The following is a 23643-nucleotide window of genomic DNA, read 5'->3' as shown; positions in this document are numbered from 1 at the left end:
GCTCTCCCCCCTACGTGGGACCTGACTCCCAGGGGCATAAATCTCCCTGGCAACACAGGATATGACTCCCGGGGATGAATCTGGACCCAGCATCATGGGATTAAGAACATCTTCTTGACCAAAAAGGGGATGTGAAATGAAACAAAATAAAACTTCAGTGGCTGAGAGATTTCAGATGGAGTTGAGAGGTCACTCTGATGGACACTCTTACGCACTATATAGGTAACACTTTTTAGGTTTTAATGTATTGGAATAGCTAGAAGTAAATACCTAAAATTATCAAACTCCAACCCAGTAGCCTTGACTCTCGAAGATGATTGTATATCAGGGTAGCTTACAAGGAGTGACAGTGTGATTACGAAAACCTTGTTGATCACACTCCCTTTAACCAATGTATGGATGGATGAGTAGAAGAATGGGGACAAAGACTGAATGAAAAATCGGGTGGGTTGGGGGGGATGATTTGGGTGTTCTCTTTTACTTTTATTTCTTATTCTTATTCTGATTCTTTCTGGTGTAAGGAAAGTGGTCAAAAATAGATTGGGGTGATGAATGCGTAACTATATGATGGCACTGTGAACAGCTGATTGTACACCATAGATGATTGTATGGTATGTGAATATATCTCAATAAAACTGAATTTAATTTAAAAAAAAGTAAATCAACAATGGGGAGGGGGGGAATGGAATGTTTTGGATGTTCTTTTTTTATTTTATTTTTTGGAGTAATGAAAATGTTCAGATTGATTGTGATGATGAATGCACAACTATATGATACTGTGAACAACTGACTGTACACTTTGAAGGACTGTATGTTATGTGAATATATCTCAATAAAATTGCATTTAAAAATGAGCAAAAGACTTGAATAGACATTTCTCCAAAGAAGATGTATAAAGGACTAATAAACACATGAAAACATGCACAAATCATTAGCCATTAGGAAAATGCAAATCACAACCACAATGAGATACCATTTCACACCCACCAGAATGGCTACTATTAAAGAAAAAAAAATAATAAGGAATACAAGTGTTGGAAAGGATGTGGAGAAGTAGGAAAACGTGTACGTTATTGGTGGAAATGTAAAATGGTGCAGCCGCTGTGGAAAACAGTTTGACAGTTAGTTCCACAGAAAATTAAACAAAGAGTTACCAAATGACCCAGCAATCTCACTCCTAGGTATATACCCCAAAGAACTCAAAGCAAGGACTCAAAGCAAGGGCTCAGATATTTGCACACCAAAGCTCACAGCGGCATTATTCACAATTGCCAAAAGATGGAAGCTTCCCAAGTGTCCATCAATAGACTGAATGGAGAAACAAAACATGGTATGTATACATGTGATAGAATATTGTTCAGCCATAAAAAGGAATGAAGTTCAGATACATGGGATAGCATGGATGAACTTTAAAGGCATCATATTGAGTGAAATAAGTCAGACACAAAGGACAAATATTTTATGGTCTCACCAATATGAAATAATTAGAACAAGCAAATCCATAGTTAGAAACTAGAATTCAGGAGGGCATGGGGAATTAATGCTTAATTGGTGCAGAGCTTCTGTTTGGGGAGATGGAAATGTTTTAGTAACAGATGGTGGGGATGGTAGCACATTATTGTGAGTGTAATTAACACCACTGAATTATATATTTGAATGTGGTTAAAAGGGAAAATTTTAGGTTATATATATGTTACTAGAATAAAATTTAAAAAGTAACCATAGGACTGTATAATAAAAACAGTGGACACTAATGTAAACTACAGATTATGGTTAACAGTATAATTATAATAATGTTTCATCTGTTACAGGAAAGCTATCACATCAAAGCAAAGTGCTATGATAGAGAAAACCATGTGTATGAGAGGAGGTATAGGAACTCTAAATTTTCTGCATGATTTTTCTGCAAACCTACAATTTCTACAATAAAAAAACCCTCTGTGTTCTCTTTTGGGGGAGTAACTCATAGATTACTTTAGCTTCAGACCACAAGGACACTGTTCTCCTTCCTAGCCCGTCCCCTCCAACAGCATTCTCTGGGCTCTGTCACATTCTGCCTAAAAGTTCCTTGTACAGAGGCCTCTGTGGGAGGAGTCAGGAAATAGAGAAGCTTTCAGTTGCTTATATATGTATGAGTTTTTCAGTTCTGAGACCCAGATGCTGGGAAGTTACATTTCTAAAGTCAGCTATTTTGATTTTGGTCCTGCTGCCTCCTCCAAGCTAACCACAAAGGTCTAGCGTAGAAGAACAGAAATCACCTTCCACCTTGTGGTAGTTTGGAGCTGTTATGTACCCCAGAAAAGGCCACGTTCCTTTAATCCATTCCTGTGGGTGCAGACCTATTGTGGGTGGGGCCTTTTGGTTAGGTAATTTCAGTTGAGATGTGATCCAGCCCATTCAAGGTGGGTCTTTATCCTTTTGCTTATAAGAGGGTAAAAGACAGGAAAAGCCCAAAGAGCTTAGAGAAAAAGCCCCTGGAGTTGCTGAGAGAGGGAGCCACTGAAGCCAGAAGCTGAAAGCAACGAAAGCCAGGAGAGTAGGACCAGCAGACGCCTGCCATGTGCCTTCCCATGTGTCAGAGATGTCCTAGATGCTGGTGGCCTTTCTTCAGAGAAGATATCATCCTGTTGATGCCTTAATTTGGACATTTTCATGGCCTAATACTGTAAATTTATAAGCTAATAAATCCCCATTGTAAAATACAACCCATTTCTGGTATACTGCATTCTGGAAGCTTTAGCAAACCTTTGATAAAAGGTTTGAGGACACAGCCACCTCTGCAAAGCACCTTCTTAAGAGACATTTAAATTATACAGAAGAGTAGGAAGTAAGCCCTTCCCCGAAAACAGAAAAACAGTATTGCCGTCAATGGGGAATCCTCCAGCACCTGCTTAATTCATGTTACCAAATTCTGGGAAGAGAGTTTTTTCTCCTATGCCACTGCAGTCAGAAGGTGACATTTACATTTTTGAAGGTAGCAGGATAGAACATCACCTTCTTTCTCAGTGTCTGCAGGAGTCCATTGCATTTAATATAAGCCCTGGGAAATCCAATATTGAAAGTCCTCTTAAGGCCATGGTTTTATGGGCAGTAAGGAAGTGTGCTTTAGGGAGGAATAATAAAGCACTGTTGTAATATTAAAGTAAAATTGCTTTGCTGTGTGTGAGGCAAATAACTCAAGAATCTATTTCTGGCAGAACAATTATTTCAGGACTCTTCTTCAGACTTCACACATTGTACTCCACCATTTCGTAATCCAGTGGGATAACTTGCTCCATTTTGTATACTTGGATTCTAACAGCTTGACATTGATCCGTGAAAAAAATGTCTATGTTGCTCACACTTGCTCCTGGCTTTCCTAGAACCAAATACTGTTGAATAAGCCAAAGCCCTGACTTCTACTGACTCTCACGAGGGTGACTATTTCATCCATATAAGGTCTGATGTGGCTCTTCACAAAGGACACCAACATTCCCAGCTGCTGAGAACAGGAACCAAAACAGAGAAAAGAGCAGTAAGTTGGCACCATGAAGGATGTGAAACTCCCAGGCTTATCCTAAGTCTATGGGAATAAAGAGAATTACAGAATTGGGTTTCTGCATCACTCCAACTACTGAGAATATGTTTCAAAGAATCAGACTTAAAACCTGTGGTGTTGATGGCAGTGGGGGTTAAAAACAGCTGCCAGGTGGGCCACCAGCAGTATAGCAGGGGCTCTGGAGCCAGATGAGCTGTTCTGAGCCACTGTGTCACCTCCAACTAGCTTAGTGACCTTCATTAACATCTCTGTGTTTAGCCTCTTCTTCAGGAAAATGGAGATACTAGTTAACTCATTGACTGGTTGTAAGGATTAAATAGGATAATACATGTAAAGCACTAGAACAGGGATACGACTCCTCTAAGTGCTATCGTTATCAACTGCTATCTATTATTCACAGGACTTCAAAAGGATTTCTGGACTTAAAAATGGACATTAAATTTTTAACCAACTGTAAATGTTTCTTTAGCTTATTCTTCCCTAATTCATTAGCACTTACTTTCTAATATAAATATAGCTAACTCTCTATACTGGGTATTGTAGCTCATTTATAATAATATTGCTTTTCAACTTTAATGACAGTACAATTTCCTCTTTTTTAATATCATTAAACATTTCTTTTTAGAGGTTTGAGATTGCTATTTAAAAAAACAAATATTTAATTAACTCTGCATCTCTAAGAAATTATGAACCAAAATAGCAAGCAAATTGAAGGAGCAGAGGCGGGGCAAGATGGCGGACTGGTGAGCTGTATGTTTTAGTTACTCCTCCAGGAAAGTAGGTAGAAAGCCAGGAACTGCGTGGACTGGACACCACAGAGCAATCTGACTTTGGGCATACTTCATACAACACTCATGAAAACGTGGAACTGCTGAGATCAGCGAAATCTGTAAGTTTTTGCGGCCAGGGGACCCACGCCCCTCCCTGCCAGGCTCAGTCCCGTGGGAGGAGGGGCTGTCAGCTCCGGGAAGGAGAAGGGAGAACTGCAGTGGCAGCCCTTATCGGAAACTCATTCTACTGATCCAAACTCCAACCATAGATAGACTGAGACCAGACACCAGAGAGTCTGAGAGCAGCCAGCCCAGCAGAGAGGAGACAGGCATAGAAAAAAAAAACAACACGAAAAACTCCAAAATAAAAGCGGAGGATTTTTGGAGTTCTGGTGAACATAGAAAGGGGAAGGGCAGAGTTCAGGCCCTGAGGTGCATATGCAAATCCCGAAGAAAAGCTGATCTCTCTGCCCTGTGGACCTTTCCTTAATGGCCCTGGTTGCTTTGTCTCTTAGCATTTCAATAACCCATTAGATCTCTGAGGATGGCCCTTTTTTTTTTTTTTTAATCCTTTTTTCTTTTTCTAAAACAATTACTCTAAGAAGCCCAATACAGAAAGCTTCAAAGACTTGCAATTTGGGCAGGTCAAGTCAAGAGCAGAACTAAGAGAGCTCTGAGACAAAAGGCAATAATCCAGTGGCTGAGAAAATTCACTAAACACCACAACTTCCCAAGAAAAGGGGGGTGTCACAGATATGCTATCATGGGTAAATTTAACGTTCTGGGAATGCCCAGAAATGACTATGGTCTGTTAATTTCTGATGGGTATAGTAGGAACAAGTTCACAGAAGTGTTGCTATACTAGGTTATTTTCTTGGGGTAGACTAGGAACATGTTGGAAGTAAAGTAGTTATCTTAGGTTATTTGTCTTTTTCTTACTCCCTTGTTATGGTTTGTTTGAAAATTTTTTTATTGTATTTAAAAAAATTTTTTATATAGTTGATTAAAAAAAAAAGTTAATTAAGAACAACAAAAAAACAATGAAAAAAATATGCAGAGCCCCCTTGAGGAGCTGGTCGAGAATGCAAGGGTGTTGGGCTTCCCCACCTTGATGGTCGCTGATGTGCTCACAGACACAGGGGACTCGTGATTTGATGGGCTGAGCCCTCTACCACAGGACTTTTCCTTGGGAAGACTGTTGCTGCAAAGGAGAGGGTAGGCCTCCCTATAATTGTGCCCAAGAGCCTCCTCCTGAATGTCTCTTTGTTGCTCAGATGTCGCCCTCTCTCTCTAGCTACGCCAACTTGGCAGGTGAAATCACTGCCCTCCCCTCATGTGGGTTCTGACACCCAGGGGAGTGAATCTTCCTGGCAACATGGAATATGACCCCTGGGGAGGAATCTAGACCCGACATCGTGGGATGGAGAACATCTTGACCAAAAGGGTGATGTGAAAGGAAATGAAATAAGCTTCAGTGGCAGAGAGATTCCAAAAGGAACCAAGAGGTCACTCTGTTGGGCACTCTTATGCACAATATACACAACCCTTTTTAGGTTCTGATGAATTGGAATAGCTAGCAGTAAATACCTGAAACTATCAAATATAACCCAGAACCCATGAATCTTGAAGACGATTGTATAAAAATGTAGCTTATGAGGGGTGACAATGTGGTTGGGAAAGCCATATGGACCACACTCCCCTTTGTCTAGTTTATGGATGGATGAGTAGAAAAATGGAGGAAGAAAAAAAAAAGCACCCAGTGTTCCTTTTTACTTTAATTGTGCCTTTTCACTTTAATTGTTAATCATATTATTTTTGTGTGTGTGGTAATGAAAATGTCAAAAATCAATTTTGGTGATGAATGCACAACTATTTTATGGTACTGTGAACAACTGAATGTATGCTTTGTTTTGTATGACTGCATGGTATGTGAATATATCTCAATAAAAATGAATTTGAAAGAAAGTAGAAAATTTTGGCTGGATAAAAAAGCAGGTCATTGGATAGCAGGGAGGTCGGAGAAAACTACAAGGCAGAAAGAGGAAAAGAGTCAGCTGATCCTCGCTGTCATTTCAACAGACACAATCAGGGAGGCCTCTCTGGTGGTGGTGGCTAATTTCAGAAGACCTGGCAACACAGTGGGGACAGACAGGCCAGTGCTTCATTCATATGTGAATAGTTCAAGTATCCACTGCACTTCTTCTCCCTTAGAGCTTTTCTCTCTTTTCTTCCCCATTAGCATTAATATACTAAAAAAACACATAGTTTTGTTTCTGTAACTATGTTGGACCAGATACCCTACCAAACCCTCTTGCTATGAAAAACCTAAAAGCAACAAATGTTATTCAAACTGAACTTCTCACATAAAGCCAGACCTTCACATAGCTACATCTTGAGAAACGGTGATTAAAAAGAAAAAAAGAAAAGAAAAATCTGTTTACAGGCAAAAGGGGACAAATCTGTCAGCCTTGATGATGGTAATAGGTAGAAACAAAAGTTTCCCATAAATGTTTGTCATCTCAGGCCTACCCTCCTATGGGTTTAGGGGTTTATTTTAACTGTTTGTATGGCCAAGAAATTAAATTAAAGCTTTCTTTAAAAATACCCTGGATCACCAAGCAGAAGTAAAAGGAAATCGTCTCTGTAGGGATACAATTTCATAGCAGATTTTCTACTACTGTCAGAGGTAAAGCCCAACTGAATATAATTTACACAATCTATAATTAAAAAAACATGAGGAAATACACAACTGCAAGTGTGACTCAACAGAAACAATAAACAACAGAATTAGACCCACCAAGGATTTTACACATATTGGAATTAATGGATAAATATAAATTTGTTTAAAATGCATAAAGAAATAAAAGTGGAAATAAAAACTATGGATAAAGAACAATATGTTGAGTGACGTCATCAACATGGCGATGTAAATAGCTACTGAAAACTTCTATCCAGAGATTCAATGAAAAAAAGGACAATTCTGAATTGTTTGAAACTCTGGAGGAGGATATAGACTGGAGAAAGACCCTGCAAATACTGAATTGAAGAAAGCGAACAAGTATCAGGTAGGAATCTTCTGTCCCAGACCAGTTGGTCCCCTCCCCTCCCCCTCACTTGGTCTCACCTGGGAAAGGCACAGAATCAGCAGACCAGAACCCTCCCACCAGGGATAAAGATTTTAAGGTATCACAGCAGTGAAAAATACCTCCACTGTTTGAAGACCCGGTAGACAGTGGAGGACATTTCAAGGCACAGATCAGTGAGGGACACAGAGACAGAAAAAATGTGGGCAGAGTCTGTTTCCAGCCCTGGGTCCGAAAGCCCTGCCCCCATCCTTGAGTGAAGCAGCAGTTGGTGGCCGTTTCCTTGCCTGGGAGACAGCTGGAGTGCTGGGTCAGCTGAAGGAGTACTTTGCCACAGGTGAAGCCCCACATTAAGCCAGATTTTGGCTGGCAAAGTGAGGGCATAGGAATCCCACAGTTTCACCAGGCTGGGAAAGACACAGCCTGTGCTTGGAGGAAAAGCAGCCTGAGGACAATTAACTTACCGAACACTGCAATCTGCTGGACATTCCAGAAAGTGCAAGGGAAGAAAAGACTTTAAAAGATGCTCCTTTCTTAGGAGCACATGCCCTATAAGGAAACCCAGCCCTGTTTTTTGGCTGAGAAATGGGGAAGACCCAACTGTTAAAGCAGAGCTCTGAAACAAACCCAGGTCTTGCTAGTCAGTGGAAAATGGAGCACCACCGGAAGTCAACAGATTTGTATTACCAAACACAGTGAACTTGCTAGGGTGCCCAGTGCCTACCTTCCACCCCTGTGGCAGGCCACAGTGGGAGTCTCATTGTGGGGGAAAGACTGGAGGCAGAGCCAATCTGACTACTGGCCAGGAAGAGAAACAAAGAAAAGACAGAGATCAAAGTAAACCAACAAGTAAACCTTAGGCAAAAGAGAGAAAACAACATCCAGAATAAACCAGTCAAAAAAATAAGATGCCTAGACAGCAAAAAATCAAGAGCCACATCAGGAAATGGGAAGATATGGCCCAGTCAAAGGAAGAAACTAATATCTCAACTGAGTTTCAGGAGTTGAAACAACTAACTATAGATGTTCAAACAAATCTTTTAAATCAAATAAACAAAGTGAGAGAGAATGTGACAAAAGAGATGAAAGATATAATGAAGACACTGGGTGATCATAAGGAAGAATTTGTAGGCTTGAAAAAACAAATGGCAGAACTTACCAGAATGAAAGGCACAATAGAAGAGATGAAAAAACACACTGGAGACATACACTAGCAGACGTGGAGAGGCAGAAGAAAGGATCAGTGAGCTGGAAGACAAGAAATCTGAAATCCTGCACACAAAAGAACAGATAGGGAAAAGAATGGAAAAATATGAGCAGGGTCTCAGGGAACTCAATGACAACATGAAGCACATGAATATGTGTGTTATATGTGTCCCAGAAGGAGAAGAGAAGGGAAAAGCAGCAGAAAGAATAACAGAGGAAATAATCAATGAAAATTTACCAACTCTTATGAAAGGCATAAAATTACAGGTCCAAGAAGCACAGCATACCCCAACAGAACTGATCCAAATAGACCTACTCCAAGACACTTACTAATCAGATTTTCAAATGTCAAAGACAAAGAGAGAATTCAGAAAGCAGCAAGAGAACAGCAATCCATCACATACAAGGGAATTTTTTTTTATCTTCATTTTATTGAGATATATTCACATACCACGCAGTCATACAAAACAAATCGTACTTTCGATTGTTTACAGTACCATTACATAGTTGTACATTCATCACCTAAATCAATCCCTGACACCTTCATTAGCACACACACAAAAATAACAATAATAATAATTAGAGTGAAAAAGAGCAATTGAAGTAAAAAAGAACACTGGGTACCTTTGTCTGTTTGTTTCCTTCCCCTATTTTTCTACTCATCCATCCATAAACTAGACAAAGTGGAGTGTGGTCCTTATGGCTTTCCCAATCCCATTGTCACCCCTCATAAGCTACATTTTTATACAATTGTCTTCGAGATTCACGGGTTCTGGGTTGTAGTTTGATAGTTTCAGGTATCCACCACCAGCCACCCCAATTCTTTAGAACACAAGGGAATTCTGATAAGACTAAGTGCAAATCTCTCAGCAGAAACCATGCAGGTGAGAAGGCAGTGGTATGATATATTCAAGATACTGAAAGAGAAAAACTGCCAACCAAGAATCCTATATCCAGCAAAACTGTTCTTCAAAAATTAGGGAGAGCTTAAAATATTTACAGATAAACAGACATAGTTTGTGAACAGGAGACCTCCTCTACAGGAAATACTAAAGGGTATGCTACAATCAGATAGGAAAAGACAGGAGAGAGAGGTTTGGAGAAGAGTGTAGAAATGAAGATATCAGGAGATAGAAAGAGGATAGAGATTGGTCATTTGATGTTGAAGGAGTATAGAATGTTATAGAGGACTGATTGTGTAGATCTAGAAATGGATAACACAATATTGTGAGATGGTAGCACAATACTGTAAGTACACTGAAAAAAGATGGCTGTGAATACAACTGTAAAAGGAAGGTTAGGGGTATGTATGACACCAGAAAGAAAGAAAGAAAATAAAGACTGAGACTGTGTAACTTAGGGAAACCTAAAGTGGTCAATGAGTGTGATTAAATGTACAAATATAAGAATGTTTTTGCATGAGGGAGCAGCAAGAAGGAATGAAGTTGTGAGGTATGCAACAAAGTGAACGCAGGTTGAGGAGAGTAGGTTGAGTGAAATAAGCCAGAAATGAAAAGACGAACATTATAAATACACTAATATGGATTAATAGTAATGTCCAAACACTGAGAATTGAATCTGGGAGCACAGGTTATAAGGCGAAGCTTATGTAAGAAATTATGGAAATGTCCGATCCAAGGAACCAAATTTTTAGTGTAACATAAAAGAGATACAAGTTAAATGTGGGACTTTCGTGAAAGCAAATAAGAAAGTTTGAAATGTCAGAACCAAGGAACCAAATTTTTAGTGTAACAGAAAAGAGATACAAGTTAAAATCAAAGAAGTAAAAATTCTTTAGTCTTAAATTTGAATTAGAAATATCAATATTATTGTGATTTATCTTTCTCATTCTGCACTGAAAAGATCTAGAAATAATGATTCCCCAATAGCAATGAACACCCCAACAAAAATTGTGAACTCAAAATACCATCACTCACTAAAAGAAACCAGAGCTCATTGGAGAAGTGGCTGTGCCCATGTTTAAGTGACATGTATTTGATAAGCTTGGAATATCTTTTTTCTTGACAGTAAGAAAGAAAGTAATCGAAGACTAAGATTACTGTGCTCTTTAGAGAGGGCATAATAAGTTAGATTGGTAGTGGTCATTAGGCTGTGAAAAAGAATAAAGTGAACATACCTGCAACAAAGTGAAACATACCAGACATACATAAGTCCATGAGTTAATAATGATAAAAAAAAAGGGGGGGGGAGTGTGTGTGTGCCTTCGTCACCTTTGAGAGGTTGCTAGAGTTATGACTCCCTACTTTCAAAAGCTGATAAAGGGAAAGAACCATGCATTTGTTCTGCTTTTCCTGCATGAACTGTACTTCAAGTTAACTAGTTGATGACACAAAGGTTGTTATACATGCTTTCTAGCTAATAAATCCAGAAGCTATGAGAGAATTAGAACATCATGATGTTATAGTCCCTAATGAAATAATGAATCTTGGAAAGTGTCATGAATGGACCCTAAAACAACTAGGAGAAAGAAAGATGAGGAACTTTATCACAGAGGATGCGGCACAGTCTCCTAACCGTCCTCTCTTTCATCTCCTTTAAATCCGTACATGAGCCTGTTGGCTTAGATACATGAGAACTTGCTCGGCTGAGAACTGCCACTCTGTCCACACATTCAGATCGTTCCTGTGTCAGCTGCCTCAGACATTAACAGAAAACCTGAGCTAGGTACCACTGCAATTCAGCATGAGGCAAAGAAATTAGAGAATAATCTCTTAGTTGACATTGCTTCAAATCAGCAGACATAACTTTCTGAAATCACCTCTTCTCCATTTAAGTGTATACTTAAATGGTAAAGGTGTCTTCCATGGATATCATCACCTGTGAAGGCAGAAGGTCGGAATGCAGCCAAGTGGGGCAACAAATTAAGAATTGTCATTTGGATCAGCGAATTCTTGCTATTCCTGTATCTCAGCACTCACTGGCACACCTGAGATGAAAGAAAACGGGTTGGCAGAGGAAACTGAGGTTTAGAGCCTGGGAGCAGAGGAGGAGGTCCTCTCACCATTTACCTGATCAAATTTCTCCACCATCAAGTCTCTGCAACACTGGCTCTCCACCAGGGTAGGTTTAGCTGGGCTGGGGGAGGTTGCAAATCCCCAGATGCCTTGATGGGAGGTGTACCCCAGCAGCTCCACCAAGGCATCTGACTGCTGGGGCTGTACAGCCTGGAAACTGGTGAAGGGGGTAATGTGACGAAGTTTCACCCTGAAGCCCATGAGTCCTTGCAGTACTTGTCATGTACCAGCTGCTGCTGTTTGATTTCTTCCATTTCTTCCCTCAGACGCTACATAAATGGGGGGAAAACACCTTTACTTACGAGCACCTTCAATCTGGGCTCTGTGGAGTCTCTAGAGCAATGAATTTGTCCAACCCTGAAATGCAACAATTTCAAAGTGGAGGGTGGTCACTCTTCATCTCTAGGATCATGGTTTCCTAGGACCTTGCAGGGGTTGGGGGAGGCCTGGTTTTGTTCTAATTGAGGTAGAAGAGCACCACTTACTGAAACAAGAAACAGCAAGGGACTGGCTGCCCAGGGCTCCTTTTCCCTGCTTGGCCCAGGAAAGCTAACAGGCAAATTGCTGGGACTAGAGGACATCTAAGATCACAGCAGTGATGGTCATGGGCAGCCACATGCCGGCATCTTGCTAAGGATATACTGGTCTCTTTCTTCTCCCCAGAAAACTGGGAAGAAACAATACTTAGGGAATTTTCTCAGACTCTAGAACTCCACAGGAGGCACGGAATAAACTGACCAGTGAGAACTCACATCTATTCCTTTTACAAAGGGCTCCTTAACAATTCATCCTCCAAAAGTCCCATTTGAGGAAATAAAAGCGTTCCAAACTACCCCTGGCACAGATACAGATACTTCCATTTCACAGGAAACGGTTCAAACCACAAGGTGTCACAGCATTGCCCTGTGTGCTAATTTCAATGCTTCCTCTGCAACTGGAATAGATGGCAGTGCTTACCTGGGCCTCAGAGGCCTATTCATTTGGCCCCATCCTCCCTCTGACTTTACCTCCCTCCCTCTCCCCTGGTCACTCTGCACCAGCAGCACTTCCCTTCTTTCTGTTCCTGCAGCTTATCACATTCTCTCCCATCCCAAAGCTGCAGCCCAAACACTGCCCCAACCCTCTGCAGGGCTGGCTCCTTCATGTCATGTGGGTCTGAGCTCAATGGTACCATCTAAGGGAGGGTCTTCCCTAATTACCCAGAGACCCCTGGCTCCCGGTTCCCTCTATCCCATTACTGTTTTATTCTCTTTCATAGAAATTGTTGCTCTCTAAAATTATCTTATTTACTTGTTTACTGTTTTTTTCCTCCTACAAAATGTCAGCTGCATGAGGACAAGGACCTTGCTTTGTCTTGCTCACTTCTAACAAGGGCCTGGCACACAGAATGACGTGTGGATGGACCCAGCTGCAGCATTCTGGACTCCCCTCCGGAGTCGCGTCTCACCTCTCCCTCCATGCTGCTGATTCAGACCAGCTCGCTGAGGATCAGCAAGGCTCTGTGGATCCGATCATCCCGATTCATGCCCTTCTCCTCGTCCAAGAGCTCATCAAATTCTCTCTCTGCTTCTTCAAATGTGTGCTGTGTAGAAATGTCACGACGCCATAATGACCCGGTGTCCAAAGTTAGGAAGAGCATAGGCCCGACCCTCCATTGGGGGTGCTGAGAAGGGGCAGTGCCTGCTCAGTGGTGGAGTTACCACAAGCCTGTGCCTTCTCCTATCATATGGGCACTTTTCATCAGTGTCATCAATCAAACTAATTTTTGTAGCTTTCTCTCTCATTTAGTTTAGCTTCAGTTCTCAAAACAACCAACACCATGAGGCAGATACCATTACCATCCCCTATTTGACATATTAAAACAGAGGCTCAAAGATATTAGGTAACTTATCCAAGGTCACGCTGCAAGCGAAGATGGAACCTAGGACTCCAGTTCCCATGGTGGGGGCTCCTTTTGCAACACAAGGGTCATTAGTAAGTTCCCTTGGCAGCAACAGTCAACACAGGACTCATAATCCTAGGGGAGAGGGAACTGGCACTTCCTTAAACTAGCAGCAACTGTATTTCATTGATTCTAAGACATCCATGTTTCTATATTTTAGCATCTCTGAAGAAAGAGATGTATTGTAAGAATTGCTGATAAGAAAGCACTAAGTCACAGTTCAACTGGCATCATATTTTCATTCTTAGGTGTACACAAAATAATGATGTACCTATGAATGGGCTTTGGCTTGATGAAATACAGTAAAATTAACTGTTGAGGCTAAAACAAATGTTATACTTGCTCCATGGCTAGGGGCCTATTCTGCCTCTATAGACTAGGTGACAATCTATGTAAATGTGCTTTCCAGGTGGTTGGAAGGTAACTCTCTCCTCACCCTGTACCACTGAGGCTTCTGCATCTCCTTCGGCTCACGATGGGTGGTGAGAATCAGACAGGCATGAAGGGCAGCTACAGCTCCCTCATGGACAGCCTGTTTGGGGTCCCACACAGCCAAGATAACATTATAAAAGGAGGGCTGCACTTGCTGGAAGAAGGAGGTGGGGACACTGATGACCAGCTCACAGAGAACCAGAACCTGGAAGAGAAAGGCAAACTAAGGATTGTCATCCATATTAGAGACTTTTGCTCTCTCAGGAGAACAGTCTCTTTTCATCCTAGAGCCTTTATACACTAGGAAAAGAGAAGACTTGCCCACCTAATAAAGTCAGAGCTTAATCTCTTGCGAGGGAAGTTCTTGGGACAGAGAAAGGAAAGTAAAATTGATCAAACGTCTCATGTTCATTATCCTAGGTGATTTACAAATATCGAATGCTTGTAATATTAGAACATAAACTCTGGAAATGCAGACAGCTTTTGAGTTTCGTATACTGCTATGATGACATCCTAGAGCTTTGCCTGGAATACAGCAAGTGTTTAATCAATATTTGTTGAATGAATGAATAATCCTGTTCAATGTTAATCCTGCTATCAGAGATGTTGCCCTGAGTACAGAGTTAGTAAGTGACAAAACAAAACTTGAACCCAAGTCCAAGTGTGTCCTTCCCCTGAACCATGCTCCTTCCTCATATTCTACCCCCTGAAAAGGAAGCTGAGAGGACAGGATCTGATCAAAGTTCCTAACCCCACCACACTCACTACTAGATTCTCTCTCTTAAGGATAAACTCTACCCCATGTCTTGGTCTGGAATCCTAGCCCAACAAACCAGCCCTTTGCATGGATGAGCCCCTAAAAGAGGCAAGGATGTGCCACTGAAAGAAGGGGATAAGAAGCCCCCACTCCCTCAAATGCAGAGCAGCCAAAGGAGAAAGAGGAGGATCTGGCAAGTACGAACTGATCAAAAATAAACAGAAAAGGCTGGAAGAAAGGGACACCAAGTCTGCTAGTGGGGACAGGGAAGGTACCCACTTCTCCTGCTCCTAGTACTTTCATATTCCCATCACAGTATATGTGAGGAACTCTGATAAACATCTTGGGAAAGATAAAGATACAGCTGTCTAGGAGACGGAAGAAGATGGTAGCATAGAGAGGAGTGGAAGTTAGTTAGTCCCCCTGGAACAACTAATAAACAACCAGGAAAAAGTAGTAAATAATCTGGAATAACTGCTGGGGGACAACTGTGACTGTCCAGATATCATACAACAACCTGGATTGGGAGGAATGCCTGAGATTGCAGTATAAAATCTGTAAATAAAAACTGTGGACCCAAGCCAGGAACCACCACCCCCATGGCAGCTCAAACTGCAAAACCTTGCTATGATAGAGAGCAGCACTCTCTGAACAAGTGAATATACCTCAGTCCAGCTCCAACTGGGGTTTTAATTAAGAAACGTGGACTGCTCAATACACGCTACAAATCCCCAACAAGTAGAGGGAGGCTTCTAGTGATGACTGACCTTAAAGAACTGGAACACTTCTCTGTACCGGGACTGGGAGCCTAGAGGACCAGGTACTATCTCTGGCTGGCAGGTGAAGCTGGGGGGGGGGGAGGCTGTGGATTGGCCCTAAAGGGGGGATTTCTGTCCTCTTTTCTCTCTCTCAACCTGGGCGGCTCAGTGGAGAAAGCACAGTCATTTTCAGTTCATAGCACTCTGACCCAGACAAGGGTGGAGACAGCAGAGTCAGAGAGACAAAGAACCTATTTAAATGCTGATGATCACTCCCTAAGGGGTGTGTCTTCCCTAAGAGAAAGGAGATGTTGCCCAGCCCTACTACCAGCCTCCCATTCAGAACCAGACCCCAGAGCCTGAGGGAAAATGGCCAAATAGAAACTGCGGGACACACCTCCTTACACCAGTCAGGAGCAACAGGCTGACAGATGATACCTGCTGGGCAGGTTAGGAAAAGCACAGTAGATTGAGGCTTCACAGGGTGTGTCAATCTTCTAAGACACACATTCAGGGAAACCTGATACTGAGTATTACCCCCTTCTGAGATCTGAGCCTGTTCTCCTCTAAGAAAACCTGATTGGCGTAACCAAGGAAACCAAGATGCCTAGACAACAGAAAACTACAACCTACACTAAGAAAAATGAAGTTATGGCCCAGTAAAAGGAACAAACTAACACTTCAACTGAAAAACAGGAATTGAAACAACTAACACTAAATCAAATCAAAAAGCTTAGGGAAGATATGGCAAAAGAGATGAAGCATATAATGAAAATGCTGGTGTACATAAGGTAGAAATCGAAAGTTCAAAAAAACAACTGGCAGAATCTATGGAAATGAAAGGCACAACACAAGAGATGAAAGATACAATGGAGACATACAACAGCAGATCTCAAGAGGCAGAAGAAAACCTCAGGAACTGGAGAACACGACACCTGAAATCCTACACACAGAAAAAAACAAGGAAAAGTATGGAAAAATACAAGCAACGTCTCAGGGAATTGAATGACAACATGAAACCCATGAATGTATGTGTCATGGGTGTCTGAGAAGGAAAAGAGCAGGGAAAAGGGGCAGAAGCAATAATAGAGGAAATAATCAATGAAAATTTCCAATCTCTTATGAAAGACATAAAATTACAGATCCAAGAAGTGCAGCCTACCCCAAACAGAATAGGTCTGAATAGGCCTATGCCAAGACACTTAATAATCAGATTATCAAACGTCAGAGACAAAGAGAGAATCCTGAAAGCAGCAAGAGAAAAGCAATCCATCACATTCAAAGGAAGCCTGATAAATTATGTGCAGATTTCTCAGTAGAAACCATGGAGGCAAGAAGAAATAGTGTGATATATTTAAGACACTAAAAGAGTAAAACCACCAATCAAGAATCCTATATCTGGCAAAACTGTCCTTCAAATATGAGGAAGAGTTTAAAATATTCTCTGACAAACAGACAGTGAGAGAGTTTGTGAACAAGATACCTGTCCTACAGAAAATACTGCACGGAGCACGACAGACAGATAGGAAAAGAGAGGAGTGAGAGGTTTGGAGCACAATTTTGGGTGATGGTAGTACAGCAATGTACGTACACTGAACAAAGATGACTGTGAGTATGGTTGAAAGAGGAAGGTTTGGAGCATGTCAGACACCAGAAGGAACAAGGAAAGATAAAGACTGTGATTGTATAACGCAATGAAACCTACAGTGCTCAAAAATTGTGATAAAATGTACAAATATGTTTTTACATGAGGGAGAACAAATGAATGTCAACCTTGCAAGGTGTTAAAAAATAAGGTGGTATTGGGGGAAAAATATAATGAATGCAAACTAGAGACTATAACAGAAACATTGTATTATGCTTCCTTTAATGTAACAAATGCAATATATCAAAGCTAAATGCCTATAAGAGAGAGACATAAGGGAGGGGTATAGACTCTTAGCATTGGTGATATTGTCTGACTCTTTATTCTACTTTAGCTTAATGCTATCTTTCCTTTTGGTGCTTCCGAGCTGTCGTTTATTTTTTTTTTTTCATTTTTTTTCTCTTTCTTTTGTCTCTCTACTTTCTTTGACTCTTCCTCTTTCTTTGTGGAAGCAGTGGAGAGGTCCTTATGGTGGTGATGGTGGTGAATACATAAATACATGACTATACAGGGAACCATCTATCATTTACTTAGGACAGAATGTATGGTGGGTAAGCAGAACCATCTTAAAAAAAATGGATTGATGAAGAAGACTTGAGGACACTATATTGAGTGAAATAAGTCAGACACATAAGACAAATATTGCAGTGTCTCACTGATATGAACTAATTATAAAATGTAAACTTATAGACATGAAATACCAGTTACCAGGATACAAAACAAGGCTAAATAATGGGGAGTGGTTGGTTATTATGAGCAGAATGTTCAACTAAGTTGAACTTAAGTGTTTAGAAATGGACAGAGGTGACGGTAGCACGCTGCGAGAATAACCAACAGTGTTGAATGGTGTGTGAATGTGGTGGAAAGGGGAAGCTCAGAGTCACGTATGTCACCAGAAGGAAAGTTGGAAGTTAAAGATGGGAATGTATAAAATGGTGAATCCTGTGGTGGGCAATGTCCGTGATTAACTATACAAATACTAGAAATCCCTCTCATGAACTAGAACAAATGTGTGACACTATAACTAGAAGGTAATAACAGCAGGGCATATAGGGAAAAAGTATACCTATTGCAAACTATGTACTATAGTTAGTAGTACTTTAACATTCTTTCATCAACAGTAACAAATGTACTATACTAATACTATGAGCCAATAATGGATATGGGGGTAGTTAGGGGTATGGGAGGATTTGAGTTTCCTTTTTTATTGTCTTTATTTATTTTCTGGAGTAATGAAAATGTTCTAAGAATTAAAAAAAAATAATTGTGGTGATGTGTGCACACTGCATGATGGTACCATGGGCAACTGTACACTTTGTTCTTTGGATAATTGTATAGCATGTGAACCATCTCAAGTAAAAAACTTAAAAAAAAAAAGATACAGTGTTCTGGGGATTTGTAAACAATTTGGTTTGTGATTTCTCTCCCCTACGGCTGAGGGTACCTTCTGCTTCGGAGGCAATTTTGAGTTCAGAAAACTAGAGGTCAGAATAAGCACTGAATTTAAGGCTGCCTCTCAAATGACAATAAAGAAGAGAACTTATAAGTTTCCTCTTAAGGTACTAAGCTCAGGTTAAAAGAGAGACCTGGATTCACAACAGAACCTAAATCCACCAAGAAACACAGTGCCTTTGCCTGAAGTGCCCCTTCCCATTCTTTGCCTTTCAGGGACCTAAGCACATGCATGAGGGACCCCAACATCTCTACATTGGTCCCCAGGCCTAGCTGTACCCCTTCCTTGCAGGCACTCACGGCTGCATGTCTCCGGCCCTCGTTGTGGTCAGCACCCAGCCACTCCAGGGCTTGCTTCACCTCACACTTCACCTACTCAGCAGTGAAAGTGTCCCCTGCCATGGTGAGGTGGCCAATAGCCTTGGATGTCATTTCCATGACAACAGGGTCATTGGAGAGGAAGAAGTTCCAAAGGTAGTTAGTGAACCTGCCGATTCGGGTGGCATTCCCTCCTTCCACTCCTAGGAGGCTGGTTAGAAAAGAGAGGAAGGCAAAGGTGAGGATGGGGCACATGATCTCCAGAAAAGCACACTGCCTAGAAATGAAAGTTGGTGAGTTATACTTTCATTTTCCTTTGAGTACAGACTTCAATTTCCACATAGTAAAGAAGCAGCAAATTTTCATTTTAACCAACAGATTTGATGTCTGTGTCAGAACTACTTTCATGAAACAAAGAGGCCTCATTTTAGTATAATTTATTTTCCCAATAAAATAGGAATACAAACTAGGTCACAGAATGGACTAGCTGTCCTTGGAAGTTGAAAATTACCTACCTTGATTAACTATGCCCCTAACTTCACAAAGAGAGCCATTCTGATAGCTCTCCATTTGAGAGCCTCACTCTGCTAAACCCTGCTCTACAAAGAAACGAGAGTCCGTGAAAAGCAACATGGAGGAGTGGAAAGGAAGCTGGCTACTAAGCCCAGTTCTGGCAAATTGTCTTGTCCTAGAAAAGCGACTTAACAGTCCTGAGACTCAGTTTTCAGATCTGAAAATACCTGCTTTGCCTATGTCTCAGGACTGTTGCTAGAATGAAGACACATATACCATAAGAGCACTGAAAGTCACATGGTTCCGTAATGTTCATTAAACAAATAGGAACTAGCATGTATTAAGTGGCAGGCACAGGGTGCAGTAGACACAGACGAGGAGACCTTTATTCCTGGTCGTGACTGTTCCCAGAGGCTCCATGCTTACCTATGGCCAAGATGCCACCTTTCCTCTCATTGTTGTCTGAGCTGGAGACCAATTCAAAATGGGATGGTTCAGCTGATCACAGAAGCGAGTAGACTCCTCCTGACTCATTTGCAGAAGAACTATTTCTAATGTCTCCCTGGTAAGGGGTGAGCTCTTCCAAAGAGTAGGACCTGAGAGGTTGTCGGCAGGTACAGTTCAAGGCAAAGAAGACAAAGCTACTGCCCATTTCTACAACTTTAAACTGCAACAACGGAACTCATAATTGATCCAATCATTTAACAAATCTTTACTAAGTATCTACTTTATGGTAGGAAACATCCTGTCCTAGGTTTTACCTAGTGCTTGGGGTACAAGGACATTGTCCTTGACTTCACGTAAAGTCTCTACTTAGACAGCCCCAGACTATCAACTTCCTCAACCCATCCCAACCACTGTAATCAGGAGGAAAGAAGTGAGGGTCTGCTATGTGGTGGGAAAAAGAAGAAATTAAAAGAAACAGCCTCTACTCTGACTCCAAAAATGTTACCACAAAGACAAGAAATGCCACAGAAATGTGCAACCACTGCAAAGGAACCTGCACACTCTATGGACTTTCAAAGTTGGTAGTTTTTCCAAAACAGAATCTTGGCATTTTCCAAATCCTCCTTAGCTATCAAAAGGAATCTAAAACAGTGATGGCAGTTTAGCCCAAACACCCCAGGCTCACTTGCCCCTAATCACAGAAGTCTCCAACCTCTCAGAGCTCCATGGTGACAGAGGGTTGGAGCTCCTTGGCAGCTTTAGCCCTGGTCTCCTCATTCTGGCTCTTCAGGCCACTGGCAAACTGCTGCAAAATGCTCACATTGCTGGATGTGGTGGTAGCTGTGGTGGCAGCAGGACTGGTTCCAAGCATCTTGCCCTGAGGTTCTTTGGAAGTAAGACTCCTTTAGTTTTCTGAAGAATGAACTATGGCAATGAATTTACTGGCCCTGGTTCCACAACAGAGATCTCCACCATACCCAGGTCAGGTTGGGGAGTTTAAGAAGATTGGGAGACTTCACTGAGGAAACTGCAGAAAACCTAGAAAACATTCACTTAACAGTGATTGATGTTTAAACGAAGGAGCATAGCAAGTGAATCAAAGTGTGGGCTGTGGAGCCAGACTACTTGGATTTGAATCCAGTTCCAAAGTTATATACCTTGAGGAAAACACTTAAAATTTCTGCATCTGTTTCTTCAACCACAATATGAGGCTAATAGTACTTAACTCATATGGTTGATGTGAAGATCAGGTTAGTTAATATGTTAAAAAAAAAAAAAAAGTTCTTAAAACAGTGCCAAACACAGTGAGTTCTCCACTAGTGTTAGGTACTTTTACTAGTACCACCAAATACTTGGCACAGTGCCAGGTACTAGAGGTCGGGAGGATGGGAGAGAATAAAAAATGACTGACTGCCCCTTTCCTCAAGGAGTTTAATCTAAAGTGAGAGATTATTATTCTATAGCAGCATTGTGCAACAGAAAGATAATATGATTCACAAATGTAATTATAAATTTCCTAGCAGCATATTTAAAAAATGTGAAAAGAAACCAATGAAATTAATTTTATTAATACATTTTATTTAACTCAATATACCCCAAATTTCACTTCAACAATTTATCATTATAAAAAATAATTGATATGTTTTCCATTCTTTTCTGTAGTAAGTCTTCAAATTCTAGCCGGATTTTACACTTACAGTGATCTTAATTTTTACTAGCCTATTTCAAGATTTCAGAAGTCACCTGTGGCTGGTGGCTATTGTACAGGACAGTTCAGTTCTATGGAACACCAGCCTTTCAGATGTAAGCTAAAAGAGTGATTAATTCTTGAGATCATTCATTCATTCCTTAATTATTTACTGCCCCTTCCCTCAATGGGCCTACTATCCAGTGGCAAATACAGACAAATGATCAGGCAACCAAACAGAGGGGCCACAGTGGGACTCAGTACAGACTGCTTTGGGAATAACACATATACCTATCTTGTTATGTCCAGATTATGCTATAAAACCAATTACTCAAAAGTCTTATTTTTGAGCCCATTTGTGACACGAGGGGTAAAAAAAAGAGAATAATTGCATAGGAAAGCTTTCAAATACTCCAGTGCCAAGAAGACTGCAGAAGGAAACGCCAACTTTTATAGGAAAGAAACCCCAAGGATCCCTCCAGAGAAAGTACGGCACAGTATGTGTGCGCGCGCCCATGTGGCAGTGGTGGTTGGCAAAGATTTCCCATTCTCAGGAAAGGACCAGTGTTTCTTTATAAGGTCTAAGGCCCACAGTCCGTCGGCTCCAGGCGGAATTGTTAAACTACTTGAAGTCAAATGTCCCAAGGGTCTTGGTGTGGGCTTAAAGAAGCCCGTCAAAGTTGGGTGGATGAAACTAGGGATGCAGGGGGTAAAGGCAGAGGGGATGAAACCCCAGGAGGAACCGAGCTCAGCTCCGGGTCCGAGTCCCTGAGAAGACCCCAGGGTGGGGACAAGCGGCTGACACTGAGGGCGTCCTCTCCGAGGCGGAGGGTCCCGGATTTGTAGGTGGCTCCGCAGGGGAGCCTGTGACAGGGCAAGGAGCCCCGCAGACGCCTCAGCGGGACCGGGGTTGACGGCAGGCCTGGCGGGCGCCTGGGAGTCACAGCGGGACAGAGGGCGCTGGGGGTCGCGCGGGAGGTGGGCGCTGCCCCGCCGGGGGCGGTCAAGGGCCCAGGGGGCGCCCAGAGGCGAGTCGCCGGTACTAAGGGGTTCCTGCGTCCCCGACAGGCGGCTTCCCGGGACCCCACACGGACCAGGCTGGCCGTGGGTCCGGACATTCTGCGGCCCTGAAGGGGTCGGTGCCGGGCCCCAGACTCACCGCACGGCTTCGGCCACGGCCTCAGTTGCCGCCGCCAGCGCCACTCCCGCCGCTTCACGCCCCGAACCCGCCACCCGCCTTCCCCGCGGTCCTCTAAGCCGGGCGGGTGGGGGGTGGGTGGGTGAGCTCCCAGCCCTGAAGACCAATCGACAGGTGGAAGAAGAAGATAGGCTGGAACACTGTCCAATAGTAATGAAGGAGAAATGAAGCCTCAGGACCCGGCTTCTCCAGGGGCGGGGACTGTTCAAATAGACAAACCAGGCGGCCATTGGCAGGCGAAAGGAGTCTGCGGTCCACGCGGGTCGACTTCAGGCCTTCTCACTCACACATCCTGTGTCACTGCTAAAATTCCCCTCTGCATTGGGGATGCGGCGGCGCTGAATCAGTTTTCTTCGGTTCTGCAGGACCAGAGGGAGCTGCGGTAGATAAAGGTTCGAGACCGCGGCTGGGAGAAATCCGAGCGCAGCAATCTCACTGGGTATCTTCGGCTGGCTCTACTTTTGTCCCCGCGAATTCTCTTTTGTTAAATTTAATTTGCGTTTGAAAGTATTTTTAGAGTTAGAGTTTTCTCAGCGTTCAAATATTTTTGCGCTCACAAGATCATTCTGGAGAAATCATAACCACTTTCTAATTAAATGAGCTACTCGTAATGTCAAAGCAGCTTTATCGTTTAAAGATCCTTTCAAAATTCAGCAGTAAAAATGGAATTTGACTACATTTTTAATCATTAAACATTTCCGAGTAGGTAATATAGTCTCTGTGTATGCATGCAATGGGATATTATTCTGCCATCAAAAGGAAAGAATTTGTGATACATGCTATGAGATGGATGAACTTTGAAAACATTATGCTAAGTGAAATAGCCAGACACAAATATCGTATGCTTTCACTTACTGAAATA

At 42.0% G+C, this 23643-nt stretch overlaps 1 long non-coding RNA gene across 1 annotated transcript in view; it reads right to left on the bottom strand.

The window, feature by feature from the left end:
* Positions 1–22843, bottom strand: part of LOC119527962 — an 80331-nt gene extending 57488 nt beyond the window's left edge. The window contains exon 1 of the long non-coding RNA XR_005215513.1: positions 22743–22843. This is a non-coding gene — a long non-coding RNA (uncharacterized LOC119527962). The remainder of the gene's footprint in view (positions 1–22742) is intronic.
* Positions 22844–23643: the final 800 nt, after the last annotated feature.

Source organism: Choloepus didactylus, chromosome 2 (assembly GCF_015220235.1).
Source record: "Choloepus didactylus isolate mChoDid1 chromosome 2, mChoDid1.pri, whole genome shotgun sequence".
NCBI classification, from domain to species: domain Eukaryota; kingdom Metazoa; phylum Chordata; class Mammalia; order Pilosa; family Megalonychidae; genus Choloepus; species Choloepus didactylus.
This window is presented reverse-complemented; position numbering and strand designations above follow the sequence as displayed.